This window comes from Saimiri boliviensis, chromosome 9 (assembly GCF_048565385.1).
Source record: "Saimiri boliviensis isolate mSaiBol1 chromosome 9, mSaiBol1.pri, whole genome shotgun sequence".
Taxonomy (NCBI): Eukaryota; Metazoa; Chordata; class Mammalia; order Primates; family Cebidae; genus Saimiri; species Saimiri boliviensis.
This window is the reverse complement of record NC_133457.1, coordinates 43,025,418-43,051,901: the sequence shown is the minus strand read 5'-3', so window position 1 is coordinate 43,051,901 and position 26,484 is coordinate 43,025,418. Positions and strand designations below refer to the sequence as shown.

The 26,484-nt window shown below is 38.9% G+C and overlaps 1 long non-coding RNA gene across 2 annotated transcripts in view; it reads left to right on the top strand.

Annotated features, from left to right (window-relative positions):
• Positions 1–26,484, top strand: part of LOC141585630 (uncharacterized) — a 436,560-nt gene that overhangs the window by 300,272 nt on the left and 109,804 nt on the right. For both annotated transcript variants that reach the window (XR_012519218.1, XR_012519217.1), the window contains 3 exons: positions 8,746–8,801; positions 19,738–19,855; positions 24,508–24,607. This is a non-coding gene — a long non-coding RNA (uncharacterized LOC141585630). The remainder of the gene's footprint in view (positions 1–8,745; positions 8,802–19,737; positions 19,856–24,507; positions 24,608–26,484) is intronic.

The window sequence follows — 26,484 nt, the reverse complement described above, 5'->3', positions numbered from 1 at the left end:
AGGAGGATGGGTGGAAGCCCACCCAAAATGAGCTCTCTAACACAAATGCCAAGCTATGCAGGGAAAACCAATCCCAAGAAATTCAGCCAACACAATCAACAATTAAGAGATAAAGACACACATACACACACACATACACACACCCCCAACACACACCCCATGTGCACACCAGAATATAAAAGAAGAATGAAAATAATTTTAGTAAATCCTCCCAGTTAGATATGTTGCTACATAAATACAATATTTTTTCTTACTAAAGTCTGCTATTCTTTTTAGTGTGATACTAATTAAGATCTTGTACAGAGAATGAATGCTCTATAACATACGATAGAGTTCTACTGCAGTATTTTTCTTGAGCACATGTCACATGCCACCTAAAGGGGAGAAACTATTTTAAACCAAATTTTAAAAAATTTTTAACTAACAAATAAAATGTCACAGAAAAATGATCTCCTAGAAGTTCAAAATCAGAGACCTCATATCATTATACCTAACATCCATCTCCAGCAGAAATCCCAAATCTCTCTGTACCATCCATGACACTTGCCCAACACACTCCCAGTGAAATAAGTCACTGCTTCCGAGGCCAGCATTCCCTTTCTGAACAGCCCTAAATGTAAAGAAGTCCTTATTATACTAATTCAGAACCCTAAAACAAAAAGTAACTTTGAATCCTGGCTCTACCACTCATCAGCTATATGAGCTTAAGTGAATTATTTAACTTCTCTACACCTTCATTTCTTCAGCTGGTAAATGGTGATAATAATAGATATCTACATTCTGGGTTATTGTGAAAAGAGTTAACTCATGTCAATGCTTGGGACAGTGTCTGAAAGACAGTAAGTGATATATAAAGGTTAGCAGTCATTCCACCTTTGGCCTTCAATATTCTCTTTGAATACCACTAAATAACTGCTAGCTTCTCACCTAAGGATCCCAGATCCTTGTACTGTTTCTCACGCTGCATGATTGTTATTCTCTTTTCATGCTCATCAGGCTCCAATTTGCTAATACTCTTTTGCAAATTTGATTCCCATGTTTGAACGGTATTTCATGTGTGTTCTGATATGTACAAGATAGAATGTTGTCATGTAGCAATTCACAGTCAATGCCTACTCCACTTCTATTAATATGTCCAAAACAGCTTGTTTGTATAAGGAGTTTGAACCTCAGTTGACAATATGAGAAATTTTTATTTCTTTATATTTTCTACTACTGAATTCAATTTATATTGTAAGTTCCCATGCTTACTGAGTGGCAGAGACATAATCTGAGTTCATTCAAATTTAGTTTCCCACAAGGTTGAATCAAAATTCTGGAGCCATAAGTTCACAGAACATATAATGTCAAGACACTTACTCTCTTATCACTCAACTAGGTCTCATTCTTTCCATTCACTCTTCTTCTGCTTTATTTTAGACTGTATAATTTTCAGCTATATCATTATAAATTTTTCACCTGCTTAAAATCTCTTGTTTTCCAGTTTTATGTGCCTCAGCTCATCCTCCACACTTTCTGAAACATAAATCTAATCATATCATCCTTTTACTTAAAAATGTGCAGTGTTGCAATTATCTTTAGGATAAAATGCCAAGCATGTAGCTCAGTCTTTGAAAACATTATTTCCTCTAGTTCTGAAAACAATTCTATCTGATCGCTATTATATTCTCAATTTTACAAACCAAAAGAAACTAAGACTTAGAAATCTTAAACTGTCATAATCAAGTCCGTAGGACTGGGAGTGCCAGGACACAAAATCAGCTTTCTTGTCTCTAGCTCCATTGCTTTTAACATTAATATTCTAGTCTCTTTAATCAGTTTCACCTCTTGCATTAAGACATCTTCTGGAGTAAGACTATTACTGTTACTGCCATTGCTAAACTAAGGAACAACATCACTTTTGATTACATGTCCTTATTCATCAACAATATAAAGAGGCAAGGAGGAGGGAAGACACTTAACTAGCTGGCCGAATCAGTCAGTCAAATGAACCAGGCAGTCCACGGGTGACAAATTTTGAGCCAGATCACCTTTGCATGCAATGTATGATATACAAAGACTTAAAGATAAAGTACTAAGTGACCTGTTCCAGTTACTACACCACATTATTGTGTAAGTAGAACAGAAATCCCAGTCTCTGCATTCTTTGTCCACAAACCATACCAAAACACACAAATCCACTAATCCAAATGAACAAAAACCTTTTAATAAGTTAGACGAGTGTAACAAGCAACTTAACATTTTTGAAAGTTTTAAAGTATGGCAACTAATCACATATTTAGGAAGTATGTGGTACAGCTAAATGGCAATTCACAGGCAAACCTCAAAAATACCAAAGTTGCTTATGACTGTAAACCTCACTCAAGTTTTTTCCCAAGTGGTTTCAATATTCAGTTGGAAGAGTGACAGTTGGACGTAATGGTTTTATTTTCTCACTTTTCTTCAGAAACCAATCCATCTCACAACTGCAGTGCTTTCCAGCCTTTTTAAACTCATGACCCCTTTGGATAAACCTGAAAATCTCATGACATCATTCCTTTCACCCCTACCCTGAGCTTTGTGTATGCAGAAAATAAATTCTATCTCTGGCATACCATGTCAGACACAAAAAACGTTTGCATTTTATTTTGAAGTTGTTATAAGAAAAGAGGTGTTTAATTTTTCAAATATAATTTCCAAATATAAAAATATTTTTAAAGTTTTTTTCTCAAGTTATACAGCATTTTCTCCTCATACCTCATTTTGGCCCTCCCAGCTAATAATCAATTGCATGCTTCCACTTGTTAATTTGTGATTTATGCAATATTGTAATTTATGCAAATTCAGTTTATGGCTCTAAATGAGTCTACTATTATCCAAATATTTAGAATTGTTGTCATTCCTAAAAGAGTTCCATCTAAAAAGGAAATCAAGGAATAGAAATGAAATTATCAAACTCACAGACTATTCAAGTGCCCAGAGCCCTAAGAGGTGATTTGGCCTTATGCTTTCTACCCCAGATCTATGGAATGTGAATCTCTGGGCCTGTTGCCTATGGATCTGGATGACAAAAAAGCACTCAAACTGGTTCTAATAACCACCTGGATTGGGGAACCCATTAGTTGACAGGAGAGAAAACTAAAATGGAAAGAGATTAAGTACAGCTAACCCAATCTGCTGACTTAATTTAAGCAACTTAGAAAAAATAGCCTTGAGAATTTTGTTTTCTTTATCAACTCTAATTTGCTTTTTAAAAATACACTTTTACAATCATTTTATTGCCCTCCTTTTGCAAAAGTTTCCCAGATAGGTAAAAAGTAACAAATTGGATACATTCCCTAATCTCCTCTCAGAGTTATGACTCCAATAAAATAGCAGTAAAGGAGTAAAAGTGGTATAACCCAACAAGAAAAGGAGAGACACGATCACATATTTAGAAAATGTAAAGCAAGGCCGGGCACGGTGGCTCAAGCCTGTAATCCCAGCACTTTGGGAGGCCAAGGCGGGTGGATCGCGAGGTCGAGAGATCGAGACCATCCTGGTCAACATGGTGAAACCCCGTCTCTACTAAAAATACAAAAAATTAGCTGGGCATGGTGGCGCGTGCCTGTAGTCCCAGCTACTCAGGAGGCTGAGGCAGGAGAATTGCTTGAACCCAGGAGGCGGAGGTTGCGGTGAGCCGAGATCGCGCCATTGCACTCCAGCCTGGGTAACAAGAGTGAAACTCCGTCTCAAAAAAAAAAAAAAAAAAAAAAAAATGTAAAGCAAAGAATTGAGTAGTGACCGACACGGTAGGGGAATGAGCTTTAATCTAAAATATGTACCCAGAAGATACCAATGAGAAGTGGGCTTATTTGCCCTAGAGAACTCAGGAACAACTACCATGACACATGTCACAAGGTAAAACTTAAAGTAAAAGGGCATATAAATGACTTGACATTCTAGATGTGCATTTATACCGGGCATGGTGGCTCAAGCCTGTAATCCCAGCGCTTTGGTAGGCCAAGGTGGATGGATCACAAGGTCAGGAGTTCAAGACCAGCCTGGCCAACATGGTGAAACCCCATCTCTACTAAAAAAAAAACAAAAAAAATTAGCTAGGCATGTTGGCATGTGCCTATAATCCCAGCTACTTAGGAAGTTGAGGCAGGAGAATCACTTAGACCCAGGAGGCAGAGGTTGCAGTGAGCCAAGATGATGCCACTGCACTCTAGCCTGGGGGACAGAGGGAGATTCCATCTCAAAAAAATAAAAATTAAAAAATTAATGTGCATTCATATACCACCTTCTCCCACCCCCATGCAGAGATGCCAGAAGCCAAATGCTTCCACTCTTCATCATTGAAAATCGTAATTCTCCAGTGTAAATGAAAAGGCAAGATTGTACTCAGAAGTACCAAGCACAGCAGAAGGTAGGACTTAGGTACAAGATTGCAAAGAGAATGACAGAATAGTCAATTGAAAAAAAAATGCATGCTGAATGATTCAAACCTTTACATAGCTAGGTGTCTACCTCCAGGGAGGAGGAGGAACGATTCATTTTTAGGGATATTTAATGAACACCATGGACTGAAATGGTATGTATGCTTGTTAGGGAAAAGAGTATCCACCAATCAAACAGCCAGTTCTCTAGAAAAGCACCAAAAAGTAAAGACAGCCTCATGCCTGAGGACTACTGTATTAGTTTGCTAGGGCTGTTATAACAATGTTCCACAGATTGAGTGGCTTAAAGTTTAAACCTTAAACAACAAAAATGTATTTTCTCACAGTTTTGGAGGCTGGAAGTCTAAGGTCAAAGTATCAGGATAGTTGATTTCTTCTGAGTTCTCTCTCCTTGGCTTATAGATGACTGTTTTCTCCCTGTGTCTTCACACCCTTTCCCTGGGTCTCCTAATCTATTATTCTTATAGCGACACCTGTCATAAAAGATTAGAGCCACCTTAATGATTTCAATTTAACTCAACTACCTCTTTAAAACCCTATCTCCAATACTGTCACATTGTGAGGTACTGAGGGTCAGGAATTCAACATGTGAATTTGGAGGGAACATAAATCAACCTATAACAGCTTCTCAAAGTTTTTAACAGTTTCCTTGGAATCACAGCAATTAAAGATCACTAGACATATGAAGAAAGCTCTCTAAACACTAATGTACTCACTCAATCACAGAAATCCAAAAGAAAAAAATAATTCAGGTAACAAGGAAAAACTTCAAAGATATCAATTAAATAACTCTAGAAAAATATGAGAAAATCTTAAATTGATAAAACCAGGCTGAATATTAGAGGAGAAATTAATACAAAAAATGAAAAATTGAACTATTACAACAAAATAAATAAAAAGAAGAAAAAGCCAAGAAAATCCCTGAGAAAATTGAACCACAAAACTTAAGAAACTAGAAATATGAAAGCTAAGATTAAGAAGTTTAATCTAAGATGCTCAAAATCTGGTTAATAAGAATTTCAGAAAGAGAAAACAAAGAAAAATTGAGAGGAATATATCATTTTTTTATGTACTAAAATTTCTCTAATTTCCATCTCCAACCTGTGTTTCTCCCTTGAACTCCAGACTTAAATGCCCAACGTGGCTGCCTGCCCAGTGTCTCCAGTTGGGTGTCAAATGGATCTCAGAACTAAATGCCCAACATTGCATTCTCCTTGCATAATTTCCTATCTTCATATAAATGAAAATTCAATTTCTTTGTTGCTCAGACAAAAAAAAAATTTGGTATCAACTTTGCCTCCGCTTTTACTCTTCACAACTAATTCAACAGCAAGTACTATTGTGTCTACATCAGAAATATGTGTACAACGTGATACTCATCCCTTCCACCCTGATTCACTGCTACAAGTAACAATCATCTGTCACCTGGTTTATTAAATTACTTCCTTATGCTCCTCTGCTCCTACCCTTGCTGCTTCTATAATTTATTCTTTTTTTTTTTTTTTTTTTTGAGCTGGAGTCTCAGTCTGTCTCCCAGGCTGGACTGCAGTGGCATGATCTCGGCTCACTGCAACCTCTGCCTCTTAGGTTCAAGTGATTCTCCCACCTCAGCCTCCTGAGTAGCTGGGACTGCAGGAACACACCACCATGCCTAGCTAATTTTGGTATTTTTAATACAGAGGGCGCTTCACCATGTTGGCCAGGCTGGTCTCAAACTCTTGACCTCAAGTAATCTGCCTGCCTAGGCCTCCACAAGTGCTGTGATTACAGGTGTGAGCCACCATCCTATAACTTATTCGTCATAAAACAGCTATAATAATACTTTTTAAAACAATAGATGATTTCAGTTCTCAGTGTGCAGCTCTACAAAGGCTTTCCTTCATACTTAGAATAAAATCCAAAGTCCTTAAAATGGCCTATCAGGGATTATCTTGTTTGTTATCCAACCTTGTTTTACTCAATATTTTCTATTAAAAAATTTTTTTGTAAAGCTCCTTTTAGTAATATTAAATAAAATTAAATCTGCTTTTACACATAAGTTAAAAAATAATGTCCTAATTATAATATAAAGGACAAATAAAAGGGAAGTAAATTGGCCGGGCGCGGTGGCTCAAGCCTGTAATCCCAGCACTTTGGGAGGCCGAGGTGGGTGGATCACGAGGTCGAGAGATCGAGACCAACCTGGTCAACATGGTGAAACCCCGTCTCTACTAAAAATACAAAAAATTAGCTGGGCATGGTGGTGCATGCCTATAATCCCAGCTACTCAGGAGGCTGAGGCAGGAGAATTGCCTGAACCCAGGAGGCGGAGGTTGCGGTGAGCCGAGATCGCACCATTGCACTCCAGCCTGGGTAACAAGAGCGAAACTCCGTCTCAAAAAAAAAAAAAAAAAAAAGGAAGTAAATCATAATAAAACACTATATAAAATAGAAAACTATAATAAAACATCTCTATGTAGAATCATCATTAATACAATTTCTACGAGAGACTATAGCTACGGATATGTTTTGACAAAGGTGCAATGGCAATTCAATGGAGAAAGGATAGTCTTTTCAACAAATGATTCTGAAGCAACCGGATATCCATGTAGCAAAACCAAAACTAAAACAGATAGACAAAAACTATATGTACTTTACGCCACATGAAAAGTTAACAAAAAATTAGTCATAGACTGAATATAAAACATAAAACTATAGGACTTCAAAAAAAGTGTGAAAATATGTATAACCTTGTATTTGGCAAGGAATTTTTAGATAGGAATAAAAAACATAGTACATAAAAAATGATAAATTGGATTTTATCAAAACTAAAATCTTTGCTCTATGAAAAACATTTTAAGTAAATGGAAAGAACAGCCACAGACTGAAAGAAAATATTTACAAATCATGTCTTAAAGGACATGTGTCTAGAATATATAAATACCTCTCATAACTCAAAAATACAAAACAAATTGAATTTTAAAAATAAAAAATTTTTAATCGGCAAATAAGTTGATTGAACACTTCACCAAAGCAGATATACATATGGCAAATAAGCATAAGAAACGATGTTCAACATCAATAGTATTAGGGGAATGCAGATGAAAACCCCAATGAGATACTACCACACACATTAAAAGGGCTGAAATTTAAACATCTGCAATACCAAGTGCTGACATAAATACAAAGCAGCTAGAACCTTCATTTATTGCTGTTGGAAATGCAAAATGCTACAGCTACTATGAAAAAAAAAATTAAGTATCTTATACATAACTTTGGAAAACCGTGCTTTGATTATAAGGTTAAACACAAAAAGAACAGTATATAAACATTGCACCCTAGTTGGTAAGCCTATTTCCCACAAGGGTACATATTAGCAATTCTAAAATTACTTGTGTACTAGAATGGAACAAATAAAGATGGATGGATGGAGAGAGACAGAGAGAGAGAGAGAAAATGATTGAGGGCCAGATTTCTTATTATCAGAGAAAGAAGTTACAAATAACCAAAAGAAGAATTCTGGGAAGAACACTGTTGTGCTGCATTGGAGAGGGAGGTTTCAGCATGTACGAATGATTTTGTAAGTATGTATGCATGCATAGAGAAACAGGAATAAATATAGATTTGTGTATATGCATGAGCTAGAATTCATAGTTAGATAGATACATGCCTGCGTGTCACCTATCTTTCTCTCTTTTCTAGTCAAGTCTGTCTACAAGTCCCAGAAGCAGTGAAATTCAAGTAGCAATGAGCACATCTAACATTCAGATCTTGGTTTATAAATACCATTCCACAAGAAAAGGAGGGCTCCTTGGAGAAGTGTTTGATTCCAGTCTTAGGGCATGGAAAATACAGGATAAGCCTCGAAACTTCTCATGGTGCCATAAACTATGGAAGTGCTATTCCAAAAAAGGAAAAAAAGATAGGGGCATGTTGAAAAGATTAAATAAACTAATGAGGAAGAAGAGGGGCAACACTTTTTTGCAGAAGAATTTCAATTGATAAGCATACAAAAGAAAGAAAGAAAGAAAGAAAACCACCATTAGAATACCACAGTAACATCAGTCGGGGTCCCCAGTTAACATGGAACTGCAATATTGATTAGTACTCTCTATTCCCAGATTTCTTTCATGTGGTAGAGAAGTAATATTTTGGGTTTTCTGTCACCAAAAATATTTAGCCTAATCCTAAGACAAAGCTCTTTCTAAAAGTTTCATTTGAGGGAACTAGTTTTTCTGTCAATGCCTCAACAACCATTTACTCAGTGCCTACAGTGAGCATTTGACATTGATTAATCCATTTAATCCTTAAAGCAACATTATGTACTATTGCCTTCATTTTGCAGGTAATGTTTCTCAGAAGAATAATTTGCCAGGCAAGTTTGTATGGCAGAACCTAAAGGTAAGTCCATGTCTTTTGTGGAGCCAAGACTGTACTTTTTCCCATGTTTCACAGCCACTCTAGAGAACTTGAAGGATACATTCAGTTGGCAGGTAGAGTTTAATATTCTTTTCAGAGGTGGGGGGACCTGGAGTGTATTGGAGCAGGGGCTAACCAGGTATTGTTGCTGACTGATATTAATAACGCCTATAGTGACATCTCATATTTTTAGGGGTAATAACCCCTAAAATCCGTTAGAAGAATAACCCCAGAAGTCCCAACCCTCAGAACTCCCTTCAGTGACCTGAAATTGTCAGAATTTGCCTGAGCACTGGAAGGATGCCCCCCTGTGCTCCTTGAAGTAGCATGTCTACACCGTTGCCACCAATTCCTTCCTTCCTAGTACATGCCTGACACTTTACCACCAAAGATTGTTACTATTCTTCCATTGCCTTGAATTTGAGTGGCCTGTGACTGCTTTGATCAGTAGTCACAAGGAGAGGCCCTGGAGCTCCAGATATATGAATGAATATACTACCTTGGCATCCAGCCTAGTTGAGCCTTTAGGTAACTCTAGCCTCAGCCCTATCAGACTGCAGCTGCACGAACAACCCCAGCCAACACACAGAACATACAGCTAATAATAAATAGTTGAATTAGGACATTAAATTTGAGGACTATGCAACAATAGATAACAGGAACACTGCTGGTGACACAGTATTGACATGTGGAGAGTACCAGGGACCATTGATCAACAGGTTTTTTGAGGTATTTTCCAAACAAGGAGAGAGAAAACTCAAAACAGTCTTCCATTATCCTCTTTAGAATCACCTAAAACTCTCCAACAACAGAGGACAGAACCAAATGCTTCTCCCTAAGCAGCTGCCTTGGGAGCTTCTTGCTTAACCTTCAATAAAGATGAGGTTGTAAGAGAGGAAATTTCCAGACTCTAAAGGGTTAGGGCATTGCAGTGGGCAAGATGAGGGGTAACGGTGGAGGAAGGGGAATCCCAGTTACAGGGGATAGTCCCCTGCTCGTTGTCATCCGCATGTCCTAGCTAAGCCTTTTTCTTCCAAAATATCTCCCCCACCGCCATAACCACCATATTTCACAGCAGACTTAAACTCTTTCCATTTTTAATCCAGACCTTTACGGGAGTGTCTATGGGACACATTCCCTAAAGTCCCTAAGGAGGGCTAGTACTACCTTACACACACACACCCCCTCCACACGCACATATATACTTTCGATCCATTAAGATGCTTAATTTTCCTTCATAATTACTATCACTACCTGGCATTATACAGTGTATTACTTCATGTATTTGCTAATGTTATATCTCCTCTACCATAATGACATCTCCATGACAGCTGGGTCCTTTATCTGTCTCATTTTTACTTCTGTATCCCCAGTATGTTAAGCAGTAGCTGACACATACAAAAAACTAAATATAAACTGCTTAAATAGTGAGCATTCCTGCCTCCTTTGCTTGCCTGCTGAATTTATGTCTTTTAAAGATACCCAAATACATCCTAAGAGAGATCCTTGCAAATTTTCCATCTATAGTCCTAAACTAGGTCACATGCTCTAAAGGGCAAGGCAGGAGGGCTGGAGGTCTGTGAGGTGACAGAACACTTGTCTTAGGCCTGTGACCCAACCTCATGAACTCTCCCTGGGCTCATTCACTGCTATCACAGCTTTGACATGTATATTTTCTTCCAATGCTATCATTTATCATACATTTTCTCTACACATGAATATAGTTTTAAAATCATTACATTTGTTTGAAAAGGAAATTTCACATCACAAACACAAATGAACAACCAAGATCACTACATATAAATGACACTAGCACACATGCTCAGTGACAACAGAACGATGTTATTAGAACCTGGATAGATACTGTTGGCTGCCAAAGTTCTTTGCCCAAAGCTTGCTCTTCTTGTGCCAACCTAAAGGTTGCTTAGCAAGTGTAATTATTCTTGATCTAACCAAAAGGGTTATAAGATAATTGAAAAAAATAGCTCTATATGATACTATGATAATGTCATGACCCCACATTCATAGTTTACATAGGGAAACACAGCACTGAGGCTTAGGAACACCCTGATATGGGAACCCACTTGCAGATTAAGATGGGACTTTCCAGTGCCAGGCAAGCAGTGAGTTTGAAATCTGTAGCTGGAGTTTCTTAGTAGTTGCTGGTGAGTGGGCTGGAGCAACCAGAGACTGCCAATCTGGAAGGAAAATCCAGCAAGTTTTCTTGATCACTACCTGGAAAACTTGCCTGTGGCTCCTCCTACTGGCTCATGGCTGGGGCATCTCAGTTGTCCACTACATGCCTTCCCCTCCCGGGTAACCTAGCCTGAGCTTAAACACAGCTGTCTCTGAGGATAAGAGCAAAAACTGCAATGGCTCTTAAGAAGTAGTCTTCCATACTTGAACATTGTATATCTGTCCCTTTTTTTTGTTTTGTTTTTGAGATGGAGTTTTGCTCTTGTTGCCTAGGCTGGAGTGCAATGGTGCAATTTCAGCTCACTGCAACCTCTTGCCTCCCTGGTTCAAGTGATTCTTCTGCCTCAGACTCCCAAGTAGCTGGCATTACAGGCACGTACCACCACGCTTGGCTAATTTTTTTTTTTTACTACTTAGTAGAGACAGGGTTTCACCATGTTATTCAGGGTGGTCTCGAACTCCTGACCTCAGGTGATCCACCCTCCTCAGCCTCCCAAAGTGCTGGAATTTCAAGCTTAAGCAACCATGCCTGGCCCATCTGCCACATTGTATTGGTTAAAGCAATAGGCCAGCGCAGATTCAAGGGGGAGGGAAGATAAATTCCACCTCTTAATGGAAGGAATGGCAGCATCACATCATAGGAGTATAGACACAGGGGGATGACTCACTGGGGACCATTATTGTAACAACCTATCTTCTGTGTGTCTGCTTCTGTGGACCCCCAGAACTCTCAGATTCCTCTAATCACATTCTGCCTTTAAGAAGTATCTGTAATCCCAGCACTTTGGGAGGCCAAGGCGGTGGATCACGAGGTCAAGAGATCGAGACCATCCTGGTCAACATGGTGAAACCCTGTCTCTACTAAAAATACAAAAAATTAGCTGGGCATGGTGGCGTGTGCCTGTAATCCCAGCTACTCAGGAGGCTGAGACAGGAGAATTGCCTGAACCCAGGAGGCGGAGGTAGCGGTTAGCCAAGATCGCGCCATTGCACTCCAGCCTGGGTAACAAGAGTGAAACTCCGTCTCAAAAAAAAAAGAAGTATCGGTGCCATTGCTTCATAGACACGGGATTGGGAACTCCTAAAATGAGCTCAGTGCCAATTAAACTGAACTAATAAGCACCCTGGTTCCCCAGTTTGTTGTCAATAAACACAGTAAATGTTTCTTTTTAAGGACAGAAATATTTTTTGTCTTAACTGAAAAGTTAGTCCCTTCTAGATTAAAGAAGTATAATGCAGCAAAGTGGTTCTCAAAATGTGATCCTCGGAGCAGTCTCATCGGGGAACTTGTTAGAAATGCAGATTATCAGGTCCCACGCCAGACCTGCTGAATCAGAATCTCTGGGGGTGGAGTCCAGCAATTTGGGTTCCACAAGCTTTACAGGTGACTCTAGAGCATACTGGAGTTTAAAAACCAATGATACGGTGATTAAATGTAGAACTAGTTCAAAGTCTCATCTCTACTGCTTTTGAGCAAGTTACTTAACCTTCCTGTTCTTCATTCTCCACATCTGGAAAATGATGACAATTAAGAAATGTATGTCAGAGTTGTTGAGAGGGTAAGATGAGATAATACATGCCAAGCATTTAGCCCCATTCCAGGCACATTTGGCTGCCCTCATGAGTGAGTTCTAATCACTCCTGAGCATGCCTCTGTTCCATGGCCTTGTAGAGCAGTACACTGGTTTGATATGACTGAAAACATTTTTGAGACAAAAGAATCTTGACCAAAGGGAGAGGAAGTGGACATTGAAAACCAAGATGCCTTCAGTGGTAATTAAGTGGAAATGTACGTTTCTGTAACATTATGATGTCAGGACCAGGTAACTATTAACCTGCCTGGCCCAATACCAGTTTTTAATCCCATCTGCAATATTAGAAGATTATCAAAGGTGAATAAACCTTGGAATGGATTTAGGAGTGAAAGCTAATAATTCTGAATTCAATACAAAAACCCTGTCACATAGATTATGTATTATACAATAGGATTGTAGCATATGAAGTCATCTCTCTCCACAAATATCCCTCCCTTCCCTCAAACCTGTACTCAAAATTAAATTCCTGGTCAGCCTTTCCTAGGCAATCTCTTTAAAATACAGACACACATTTCCTATGCCTCTTTTCCACTTTATTTTTTTATCCTTACATATTATCACCATCTCACATGCTATATATGCCATTTACTTTGTTGCCTGCTAGAAAAACTCACTCAAACCCTGTGGCCGTAAAGCCACTGGGGGCAGGGATTTTTGTCTTTTTGTTCAGTATTGTACCCCCAGTGGTGGGCACCTAGTAGGTAATCAGGAACATGTCCTGAGTAAATGAATGTCATTACTACCTTCACTACTCTGCTCAATGAGACTGAGAGAGAGTGGAACAGGATCTAGGGAACTGAAGTTCTGGCTGTGTGAGAGGAAGAGCAGAGAGACAGAGAGGGAGGACTCGGGCCCTATCAGACAGAGGACCATTAGGCATCCAAGGAGTCAGTGGGCGGAAGGAAAGGGGGAGGACATTAATCTGTGCCTACTGTGTAACAGGCGCAGGGTCAACACTTAAACCCATCAGATGGCTATTCCTCACCTTTACAGATAAGAAAATTGAGACTCAGAGACTTTTAAGTAACTTGCTTAAGATTATACAGTTGAGAAGTGGCAATGCAGAGACAGGAGCCCAGATTTTTAACTTCACTTTCAGGTTCTTTCCCTGTTGCCAATGCCAGAGATGAATGCCCAGAAAGAGGAACTTGGAAGGCTGATAACATGGAAAACAGGCTTCATGGTTTCTCTGTTTTGTCCAGACCTGCCCTAGTAATAATGGCAATAATAATAACAATAATAACTTGTATTATCCTAGCTAGTATTTATTCATAGTTTAGTATGTGAAGGTACCTTACATGGATTATCTCATTTGATAATACACTTCTATTATCTTACGTTTCAATAGAAGGGATTATTGGATTAAAGGGCTAAACCTTGCATCCATGTGATCTAAGGCCATGCAAATATTAAATGGTGGAGTCAGGGTTCTTCATTAGGTGTTTGAAATAATAACATTTACAAGAGAAAGGCCTGCAGAGATTCATATGATTAATGTAACCAGGGCTCAGATGGGATCTTCATATACCCAAGTGCTGAAAAATTTATTCTGCTTCTACCTCACCTTCAACATGTAATTCAAATTAAAGGCAATACTGAGCTATAAAGAAAGTATCAGAAAATATAAAAACACTCAACATTCTGATTTTTCCTATGAAGGCTGCTTCAATACTTTTTTGAATTGTTTAACATCAAATTGTTTTAGTGACCCTCTTTTGCCAATATCAAAATTATTAGGCTGTACCATATGAAATTGTCATTTTTGTAGGTCAAAAGTTGTCAAACATTAGTGATTTCTTATGTTACACATAATCTAATCTGCCTATTGGTAAGTTCAGTCCTGAATACACTGACATTTGTGAATCTCTGTGCTTTTCTGATTTCCTATCCCATTGATAAGTAGGTTACATTAAAAGTAAGAAGAAGAATAAACATACACAGGTAGGGAGGAAAATCTTTGTATGACCATCATCTTTCTTTGTAGGCACCACACATTCTTTGTTTTTCTAAAATTATGAGGCAATTTCAAATCAGACTTAGCACTAGATTTCCAATATTCTCCACTTATTCTGCCATCTCTTTAAGAATTTCCCTAACTGGGAGGTTGGGAGGAGAGACCTCCCATAATTCCTTGCCCATCCAACCGCCTACCCTGCTCCCTGCTTGCCAAATCCTTTACTGTGGTTTTCTGATGTGAGCTATTATCCTTGAGAGTCCCAGAGCTGAGATGTGAACTCCGTTTCTTGGAGGGCTCAACTAGAATTCCCTGAAGTGAAAGCTTAGTCTTTTACCCACCAAGCTCCCTCTTTTTGTAGTTAATCAACTGGCTAAATCCTCTGAAGTGAAAAAATGCACATTTTGTTGTCTGTGACTTACTGAGGCTGAATGCTTCTCACAATGGCAAAGTCCATGAAGCAACTATATATCAGGGATGAGTGATTTCTCACACTTAATCTGTTTCTATCCAAGACTGCCAAGTTGGTCCACCGGGCCTCGGAACTGAGATATCACATTTCCCACATTTCTTGCCCTTTCTTCTACTCGTGCTCCATTATTTATTAAGGCCTTGAGTGCACCTGGGGTTTGTCCCCAGGGGCCAAACCTTTCAGGCCCTCCCTCATTCTCAGAAGTTGGATTTTTATAAGGGTGTGAAAGACTCCTACCCCTGCAATTCCACAATTGGGCTGTTATTAAGAATAGAAATAGAGACACAAAAGCTCCATTGAGAGAAGTTATTTCCAAGGCTTGAGGACCAAAGGCCAATGTGCCACCTTTTAAGATTTATTTTCTTCCTACTCTGTGTTATGGCAAAGTCTGATCAATTGTGTGTCTCTCTCCATTAAGACACTTTTGCTGACAAGTAATAGAAAACTTCTAGGAATTCCTCGTCTTCCCCTGTTCCTTGCAAGTAACTGCAAAATCCAGGGGTAAATTAGTGTTTCAAGAATAGCTGGACACAGAGGTTCAAAAATTGTCATAAGCCCTCATGTTCTCCACATCTCTTGTTTTTCCTTTTTTAAAATTCACTTCTCTCTGTAGCAGTGTAGCAGAAGCTGTCAGTTTTTTATGCATAGCCCTCATACACCTTAACCTGCTATGCCTTCTCTTCTGACAGATAGCACCTGTGCTTTGCCTTCAAACTCTGAAACCAACATTGGCAACTAGTGTCCTGAATGCTAGAATAGCCTAGGAATTAAAGTTCTCCAGGGGTAAAACTTAACCAATGACTGGCAGATGCAGAGGTATAAATACCCTGACTCCCTCACCCCTTATGGGAACAACTTGACAGTTAAGGTTGGTCCCAGAGCTTCCCCACCTCTCTCAGAGGTTAGCCGAAGCTGCCCTTCATGGGACTTTGCTTGATATTGCATCCTTGCTTGTTTTCCTGCTTTCCCGATCTGACTTCCATATCTGCCTCAGATTTTCCTGGAAACAAATCTTTGTATTATGGGAATCCCACCAAAGACAGGCAGATTCCTTTCCCCTGCTCATCCTAATATTTCAGGCTTACATATTTCTAGCTTAAAATACAAAGTTATTAAGCAAAAGTCCCTTCACTTAATCTAATTTGACTTTGACTTCCTTGGCTCAGCTCCTCACCCTAAGTCAGTAGTAGTGGACACAGGGAGGCATACACGCTTATCCAGATCTGAATGACATGTTCTCCCCTGGATTTAGAGGAGAGGGGCTTGAACCACACAGACTGGGAGTAAAGCTGGTGGTAAGGGGTCATGCTGGAGGAAAAATAAGGCCTCCTATTGAAAAAACAGGGAATGGATGCTTTGGTGCAATACAGCAAGGGTTAGCAAACTACAGTCCATGAGACCTGTTTTTGTAAATAAACTTTTACTAGAATATCATCACACTCGTATTTTTGTGCATTACCTACAGCTACTTTCAAGAACAACAGCAGAGTTCAGTAGTTGCCACAGATACTATATGGCTAGAATAGCCTAAAATATTTATCTGGCCTCTTGAAGAAAAGGTTTTCTGACCCCTGAACTATGGTATTATTTTCTAATACAATCTGATGTCAGTTTGTGGTACATCCTCAGGAAAACACCAAGAAGTAATTCACTGGTATCATCACACTTTTAGCCAGTTTTAAGCTGTTTTCTGCAGGCCTCCGAATTAAGGGAGAGCTAGATATGCGGCAGTGATTGGCAAACTGCCTTCTGACACCCTGGATTTCCTAGGGAGGTCTTGGGGACCAGGGCACTGCAGAGTGAGGAAAGCCCCCACACACAGGGCTTCCAGAGCCCAGTGCCATTTCACATTTATCTGTTTACCCAGTGTGTTAAACTTGTGGGACTCATGGGTTGTGAAGAGAGACAATTTTGTTTTGGTCTCTCAGTCTTGCTCCATGAGAACAGTACTTTTCCACTTCTGGATGAAAAGTAAGGCAGTCCCGTGACTTTTCCATTAATTCTTACATACTGGAAAGTCCTACAGTCACTGTAAGTCACCAACAGCCTTAATTCAGAGATTAAAATGTGGACTATCAAGTCACATTTTAACAAAGAAAATCTTTCAAAGGTGAGGTTTCTAACCCCAACCACCAGCCCACTACTGCCTTCAGGGAAATGAATGTGGTCAGCCTTTGCCCCTCTTCCCATTCTCCACATGCTGCTCACACTCACTCTTGCTCCTGGCCTCCACCCCATCCCACTCCTAATGGGAACAAAGAGGAGGGTGAAGACTTAAGGGGACAGGAATGCTTTGACTCGTGTGCCATTGGCCTAGCTTTGTGTTCTCCAGGCCTCACTGGAATTCAAAACAACTTTTTCTCTCAAGAACCACTGTGCGTGGCTGTTTTGGAGACTTCTCAAAATTGGGAACTTTTTTAGATTCATTTCTGGGCAAGGACCTACAAATATAAATGTAAGAAGTATCTCAGACAAGCAGGACAAATTAAATGTAATAAGAAAGCACCTTTATTTTATTTGTATATATTTATTTTGGGAGGAGGGGGACAGAGTTTCTCTACTGTCACTCAGGCGAAAGTTTAGTGGTATGCTCTTGGCTCACTACAATCTCCACCTCCCAGCTTCAAGCAATTCTCCTGCCTCTGCCTTCCAAGTAGCTGAGAGTACAGGTACCCGCCACCACGCAGCTAATTTTTGTATTTTCAGTAGAGACAGGGTTTCACTATGTTGGCCAGGTTGGTCTCGAACTCCTGACCTCAGGTGATCCACCCACCTCAGCCTCCTAAAGTGCTGGGATTACAAGTATGGGCCACTACAGCTGGCCCCCTCTTTATTTTTGTCTCTTGCTGTCCCTTTAAAATTTGTTCTGGGGAGGACATTCTTCCTCGGTGATTAGATATGAACTGACTGGACCTTGTGCCTTTTCTGGTCACACAATTAATATAAAATTCTACAGTTACTTTATTTTACAGTCTCAATTCAATAAAATAATTAAAATTATTAAATAATTTTAATAATTTAAAAATAATTTTAAATAGTTAAAATTATCTAATCCCTTTAACAAAACTCTAATTTAACTTAGTCTTCTTTCTAACTCTTCCTTGCTTTACTAATCTCAGTTTCTGACCCTTCCAAAGCTGGCGTTTGGGGAGAAAAGAAATGAAAGGGGAGCACAAATAATTTTACTTGACTGATATGAACATAAAATGATGAGACATTTAAAGAAGATTCGCTCCTAGGCAAATTCACAGTTTCTTTGTACTTTTTCTGCTAATCCCCTCTGATTGACTCTGCTTTGTCCAAGGTCAGGATTTGGCATATGATGGAAGGCAGACCAAATCCCACCTAGTGCCTGTTTTTATAAATAAAGTTTTATTGGAACATAGCCATGCCCATCCTCTTACATACTGTCTATGCCTGCTTTTGTGTGATGATGACTGAGTTGAATAATTGCAACAGAGACTCTGTGGCCTACAGAGACTAAAATATTTATTCTCTGGCCCTTTACAGAAAAAATTTCCAAGCCTTGCTCTGGGCTCTACTTTTCCTTTTACTGGCTACTCCTAAAGCCCCCTCAGTCAACTTTATAACCTATTGGGGTCCCCTTCCCTAACAGGCCATCTTCTAGGAAATACTTTAAAAATTACTCCAGGTCCTATTCCTCCCATGAATTCCTCAACTAGTCTCTAAAATTCACACTCCTTAACTGCAATCAGGAAGAATGCAATTTTTCCCCACTGTACTCTAAACCCTCCTGCCTCAAGCTGTGTTAGAACTCCCAGATTAATTGTTCCACGGTGACCCCAGCTGCTAGGATAGATAGGAAGCATTTTGAGTGGTCAAGTGACAGCCCCTCTTTCTAGCTTAAGCTCGGAAGATAGCCCAGCATGCTCTTCCACTTTGGGGAAAATGTGGTTGGAACTCCACAGCTCTTTCCAATAAAATCTTTCTGTACAATCCATCCAATTTCCCGCAACTGGTTCCTTTCATAAATTTAAATGAATGAGATGTGGTGGGTTGGGTTCCCTAGAAGCACAGTCTGAGATATAAGTTCCTACTAGCGTTGCCAGATAAAATATAATATCCCAGTTAAACTGCAATTTCTGATAAACAACAAAGAATTTAGTATGTCTCTAATATTGCATAGGACACACTTATATTAAAATATTATTTTTTGCATATCTGAAATTCAAATTTAAATGAGTGTCATGTGGGCTTTTTTGTTTTTCTTAAATCCGACAACTCTAATTCTCATTCAAGGGATTGACTGAAGCAGCACACTCAGAAGAAAGGGAGTGGGGGAAGCAAAATAGGGCAGGAGGAAGAAGCTAAGCAAAGATGTGGTCTCGGTTGGAGACAGGCTTCAATCAGATGCCATGGGGAGCTCTGGAACATGAACTGCACCACATAGGGTGTCTCACCTTGAGGCAAGCGGTCTGCCTTTGACACCTCCATATCAGTTAACTGTGGTCTGTGGGCTGCCTCCTAGATGAGGCAGTTTGCATTGGTTCCCATTGGTCCCCATTCGTCCCAGCTGAGGGCTATTCTCCAGATAAAAAAAGGCAGCTGTGAGCCGGTCAGAGTGGATACTCACAGCAACTGGGAGAGGAATTCAGTAGCTCAGTGAAGAAGACCTGGGTAGGGCACCAACAGCATCCATATCAGCTCTGTATCTGAATTTTTTTTTTTTTTTTGAAACAGAGTCTTGCCCTGGCACCCAGGCTGGAGTGCAGTGGCACGATCTCCACTCACGACAACCTCCACCTCCCAGATTCAAGCAATTCTCCTGCCTCAGCCTCCCGAATACTTGGGATTACAGGTAATTGTCACCACATCCAGATAATTTTTTTGTATTTTTAGTAGAGACAGGTTTTCACCACATTAGCCAGATTGGTCACATACTGCTGACCTGAAGTGATCCACCAGCCTCCTCCTCCCAAATTGCTGGGATTACAGGCGTGAGCCACAGCACCAGGCCTCTATCTGATTATTGACTACTTTGAGCCTTCTATCTAATAGTCTGTGATAATCCTCTATATCTTCGCACTTGATGAACACTTCCTATTTTACATTCTATTACATCTATTTTACACAATGGATCTAATATTACTTTCTAAACAGGGATTCATGGCTGTAGAAATGGAAGGAGCATTAGTCTGGGTAGTAGATAACCTGCATTCAGATATTGTCTGTGCTATTTACCAACTAAAATAGACTAGCTTCTCAATCTCAGTTACTTGTCTATAAAATGAATTTTTTAAAAAACCTCTCTCAAGTGGTTATTGTACAGTCCTCCCTCAGTATCCATGGGAGATTGGTTCTGAGACCCCCACAGATAACAAAATCCATGGATGCTCAAGTCTCTGATATAAAATTATGTAGTATTTACATATAATCTATGGACATCCTCCCATACACTTTAAATCATCTCTAGATTACTTATAATACCTAATACAATCTAAATGCTGTGTAAATAGTTTTTATACTATATTGCTTAGGAAATAATACAAGAAAAAATTCTATACATAGTTCAGTACAGCGACAACCATCCATTTTTTAAAAAAATATTTTCCGGAGAGAGATCCAAGATGGCTGATCACTAGCAGCTCGGGATTGTAGCTCCCAGTGAAAACACAAAGAACAAGAGGACGACACACCTTCACATGAATTCTTGTTGCTCACACACCAGGAGATTCCCAGCGGAGGAGCCCCACGGGTCACCAGCGCGACTCTTGTGACCGGGGAGGTGGTTTTGCCCGTGCCTCAGAGCGTCGGTTCTTGATGCAGAGTCAGAAAAGCACCATCAATCTTAACGCTGCTGATTTAGTCGGCGCAGTGGGTTGCTCAGATTTCAGCGCTGAGAATCAGTAGGTTGGACGTCCACTCAGAAACCCAATTACAAAGACGGTAATTATAAAGACCACAGATGGATAAAACTACAACGAAGGGAAGAAAACAGCCAAAAAAGGCTGAGAATACCGAAGATCAGAACGCCTCTCCCTCAGCAGGGGATCACAGTTCCTCATCAGCAATTAAACAAGGCTTGATGGAGAACGAGTGTGTTCCAATTACAGAAGCAGGCTTCAAAATGTGGATAATGAGAAACTTCTGTGAATTAAAAGGACTTGTTCTAACCCAATCCAAAGAAACTAAGAACTTTGAAAAAAGGTTTGACGAAATGTTAACAAGAATACACAATTTAGAGAGGAATATAAGTGAATTGATGGAGCTGAAAAACACAATACGAGAACTTCGTGAAATATGCACAAGTTTTAACAGCCGAATTGATCAAGCAGAAGAAAGGATATCAGAGGTCGAAGACCAACTCAATGAACTAAGAAGACAAGATTAGAGAAAAAAGGATAAAAAGGAACGAGCAAAGTCTCCAAGAAATATGGGACTACTTGAAAAGACCTAATCTACCCTTGATAGGTGTGCCTGAATGCAACAAAGAGAATGAATCCAAGCTGGAAAATATGCTTCAGGATATTATTCAGGAAAATTTTCCCAACCTAGTAAGGCAGGATAATATTCAACTCCAGGTAATACAGAGAACACCACAAAGATATTCAAGAAGAGCAACTCCAAGGCACATAATCATCAGATTCACCAGGGTTGAAATGAAGGAGAAAATACTAAGGGCAGCCAGAGAGAAAGGTCAGGTTACCCACAAAGGGAAGCCTATCAGACTTACAGCAGATCTCTCAGCAGAAACCCTACGAGCCAGAAGAGAGTGGGGACCAATATTCAACATCCTTAAAGAAAAGAACTTTCAACCAAGAATTTCACATCCAGCCAAACTGAGCTTCATAAGTGAAGGAAAAATAAAGTTTTTTGTGAACAAGCAAGCACTCAGAGATTTCATTGCCACCAGGCCTGCTTTACAAGAGCTTCTGAAAGAACCACTACACATAGAAATGAACAACCAGTATCAGCCTTTCTAAAAAATACCCAAAAGTAAAGAGCATCAATATAATGAAGAATTTACATCAACTAATGGGCAAAATAGCCAGCTAATATTAAATGGCAGTATTAAACTCACATATATCATTATTAATTCTAAAATTAAATCCAAAGACAGACAGGCAATTTTGATAAAAAACTAAAACCCATCAGTATGCTGCATCCAGACCCATCTCACATTCAAGGATACACAAAGACTCAAAACAAGGGATGGAGAAAGATTTACCAACCAAACAGAGAGCTAAAATAAATAAATAAAAAGCAGAAGTTACAATTTTTGCCTCTGATAAAATAGTCGTAAAAGCAACAAAGATCAAAAGAAGCAAAGAAGGACATTATATAATGATAAAAGGATCAATGCAACAACAAGAAGAGCTAAAGATCCTAAATATATACGCACCCAATACAGGAATACCCAGACATACAAGACTAATAAAGAGACTTAGACTCCCACACAATAGTAGTGGGAAACTTCAACATTAATATTAGACAGATCAATGAGACAGAAAATTAACAACGATATCCAGGACTTGAACTCAGATCTGGAACAAGTAAATGTAATTAACATTTATAGAACTCTCCACTTTAAATACACAAAATATACACTCTTATCAGTACCACATCGTATCAACTTAGAAGTTTAAACGAAATGTTGGTTGGCTCCTTGTTTGTTATTCTCTTCCCTCATTTTCTTTCCTGTCTCCATTATTAAGGACAATTATAGGCATACCCATATTTAGACTGCATTCTAGCCTGGGCAATAAAGCAATACCCCCATTCTCTCTCCCTCTTCCTCTTTCTCTTTCTTCCTCTTCTTTATTCTTTTTCTTATTATTCTTTTTTTCTTTCTAAAAAATATATATTTTTTTTCCATTTGCCATTGGTTGAATCCACAGATGCAGAACCGATAGATACAGAGAGCAGAGTATTCCATCTGGGGCTCCTGTTGACAGTGTCAAAATCTGATTTCTCTTTTCCTTTATGTGGAGGGGTCTGCTCACTCCACTTCTCCTCTATCTCTGGGTTTAGACATTTTGTAATGCCTGGTGATTTGTTTAGGCCATTACTGGAGAGGGCAGATACTGGGCTTCAAGCCTACCTTGTAGAGCAGCCCAGTCAGAGGGATGTATTTGAGCTTAGTTGTTGCCAGGAATGACAAAGTTTGTTATCTTATAATTGGGCATATTATTCAAGTCAAATGAGACTAGACATTTGACCATGCTTTTAAAAAAAAAGTTTCAGTTTCTTCCCAGTGAACTTCTAGAGAAGATCTCAGAGTAGTTTTTATCTGGACAACTAAATTATGTGCATATCACATATATGTTAAAGGATATCTGTCATAGAAACTATACAGATAACACTCAAAGAGTTCTGACTTGAGATTCTAATCCAGGCTTCTGCCAGCTCCCCATCTACCTCTACCCCCAGACATGAGCAAGTCAGTTTACTTCTCTGTACCTTTGTTTCTTCCTTTATTAAATTATAGTGTTTAGACTCATGTCCTTTGGGATGCCCTCTTCTCAAGTCTATAATTCTCAATATGAATGTCTGCAAAGGCCTATGGTTTAATTTAGCATAATTTTCATTAATACATTTTATATCTTATTCTGATTACAAAAGTTGTACATGTTTATTAGATGTAATATGGATAGCAGAGATAAGCAGAAAGAAGCACATAAAACTATGTTCTGCACCCACCACCTATAGTGAGCAACTGCAGTGCTATTGTGTACACAGTATCAGATCTTCCCCTTCATATTAAGCAATAGTTTAAAACACTAACAAATTATTTTTTGATGTTAAATTGCTTTACTGCCTACCCATTTTTCCTGGCATTTGAACTTTTGTAATAGAAATGTTTTCTTAGGCAAATTCTCCCCAAGCTGGAGATAATTGTGGAAAACTAGGTTAAGTCTTAGAAAGTGCCATAGATGAGTTGATTTTGGTGCCTAAGTAGAAACTCTGTAGATTAGGTAAGTCCTTCAGAAATCTTGAGGTTCCAGAGATAAGCAGTGCTTCCTGTTTCTTTTCTAACATAAAGATGGTGATTTCCTGTAAGCTCTTGATGTGTAATGTTTAGAATTTCTTTGATAGCACATTGAGAAAATGTTTTAATTAGACTCAGAATGATTTGATTAGATGTTATATCGATAATGAGGCAAAGAAATCCTATCCCACCCTAAAATTGAGTTGGCAAATATTATTTTACCAGAAAAGGAAGAAAAAAGGAGAGAAATTAGGACAACTTTATGAACTTAAGAGAAGTTTTCTTATGCATCAAATAAGCCTTTATAATTTGCACCTATGGGCTCCTTTAGAAGGAAGAAGGGGAAATACTTGTGTTTGAATTTCCAGGCTTTCTAACAAAGTGTCAGAAATTCATCATAAAAACTGACTTGTGAGCAAATTAATACTCGTTGCTTGTTTATTTTCAGTCAGATACATGTACCACCTAGCTATAATTTTTTTTCTACTCTGAACATGATTTTCTTGATACTGTTTCTTCAGAAGGATAATTCTGTTACAACCAAGGAAAAAGACTCAAATAAGTTAAGCAAGTCATTGAAGTTGTTGGCAAAGAAGGACCAAAACCAGAGCCTTCAGACCTGTAAGTCGTTATTCACTTCATATTACATTGTATCCAGGGGCATGCATTCTTGGCACTACCAGGTATTCTAATTTCTATAACATGGCTCTATAATATGGACTTCCCTACTCTACCTCATTCCTGTAACAGAATAAGAATTAATTTGATTATGGATATACTTAATAAAGAGTCAGAATAAACAAGTCAGCAATTGGCCCCTTCAAAGCCAGGCAAGATGTCAGCATTTACAGAGATGTTATAAAATGAAATTGAAAAAAAAAAAAAACGGTGGGCTATTTACAAGATAAAACCCAGCCCTTTTTACTCTGAGAAGTGACAAAATTATCTGGTCTGTAAAAACCAACCCAGTCATACAACAAATAATGGCTGTGTTTCACAAAGCCTAACATTTGGATATTTTAAGCTCCAGGAAGACACCCAAGTCTATATCATTTATTGATCATCTACTAGTGCCAGTACTAGGAATACTATAAAGAATAAGATAGGCAGGATTCTTTCCCTACCTCATTCCCTTATTCATTTATTAACTAGATATTTATATAGTCCCAGTTATGTCCCAGGTACTGTATAAGAAATGGGATTCAGTGATGGGCAACACCAGACATGTTCTACTCACAGAATTGTCATAGCCCAACAGAAAATAAGCCATCTAAATGGTTAAGTTTAACATGCATCCAATTATTATTTCTCTCGACTTTAATTTCTGGCACCAAGATTCTCTACCTCCTCATATATGAATCTCCTCCTCTCCTCCAATCCTTCTCTAGTCTAGGAGGCCCTTAACAAAGTGGCTGCCTGGCATCTTTATTACAAATACATACCCTTTGGTTATTGCATTACCTTGAGTTTTACTATAAACGTCTGAAAATGTGGGGAAAGACAAGTTTTGAAAAACCGTAAAAGGTGGGAAGTCTAAATATCTTTTTTAAAAAAGTCTGTGAAGTGTAAAATGACCAATAGGGCCAAAGGGCTGACAAAACGGGCAGAGTAATTAACTACAAGCATATGTCCACCACCAACATTTTCTACTGCAAGTTAGCAACAAAATATCTCCACTTTCATGCTTCAATCATTTCTATAGGTTGCTAGCCCTGGCAGAATCCTAAACAGAATATGAGATATTGAGCCAGGCAGGTGGCTCATGCCTGTAATCCTAGTACTTTGGGAGGCCGAGATGGGTGGATCACTTGAGGTCAGGAGTTTGTGACCAGCCTAGCCAACATGGTGAAACTCCATGTCTACTAAAAATACAAAAATTAGCCAGGCAAGGTGGTATGCACCTATAGTCCCAGCTACTCGAGAGGCTGAGGCGGGAGACTAGCTTAAATCTAAGAGGCGGAGGTTGCTGTGAGCCAAGATCATGCCACTGCACTCCAGCCTGGGCAACAGAGCAAGACTTCATCTCAAAAAAAAAAAAGAAAAGAAAAGAAAGAAAGAAAAGAAAAGAAAAGAAAAAACGTCCTGAGAAATCTTTAAATTATCCCAGGTGGAGAAGTAGTGAGATGCAGTAGGCTGAGGTTACTAACTCCTTTGATTCTTTACTCAATAATTTAGTCATGTAGAGCACAATATCAATACAAAGTACGATATTTAAAGTAGGATATTTTCCCTTTCTCGCCCCTTAATTTCCCCCCACAGTTATAATTTTTCCTGAAGAAACTGAAAAGCAATTTTAAAAATAAAGAAGTACTGAATTTTAGATATACTTGTATAAGGTACAGTTGTCTTTTCTTATCTCTGCAAGTTTCTGAGGCTTGGATTTAAAAAAAATCTATATTACAGCTATCAGGACCTCATGATTGCCTTGTTCCAGACCTACCCAATAAATACCATAATGAACCTGCAGGGGCTACTGAAATCAAATCTGATCCAGCAGA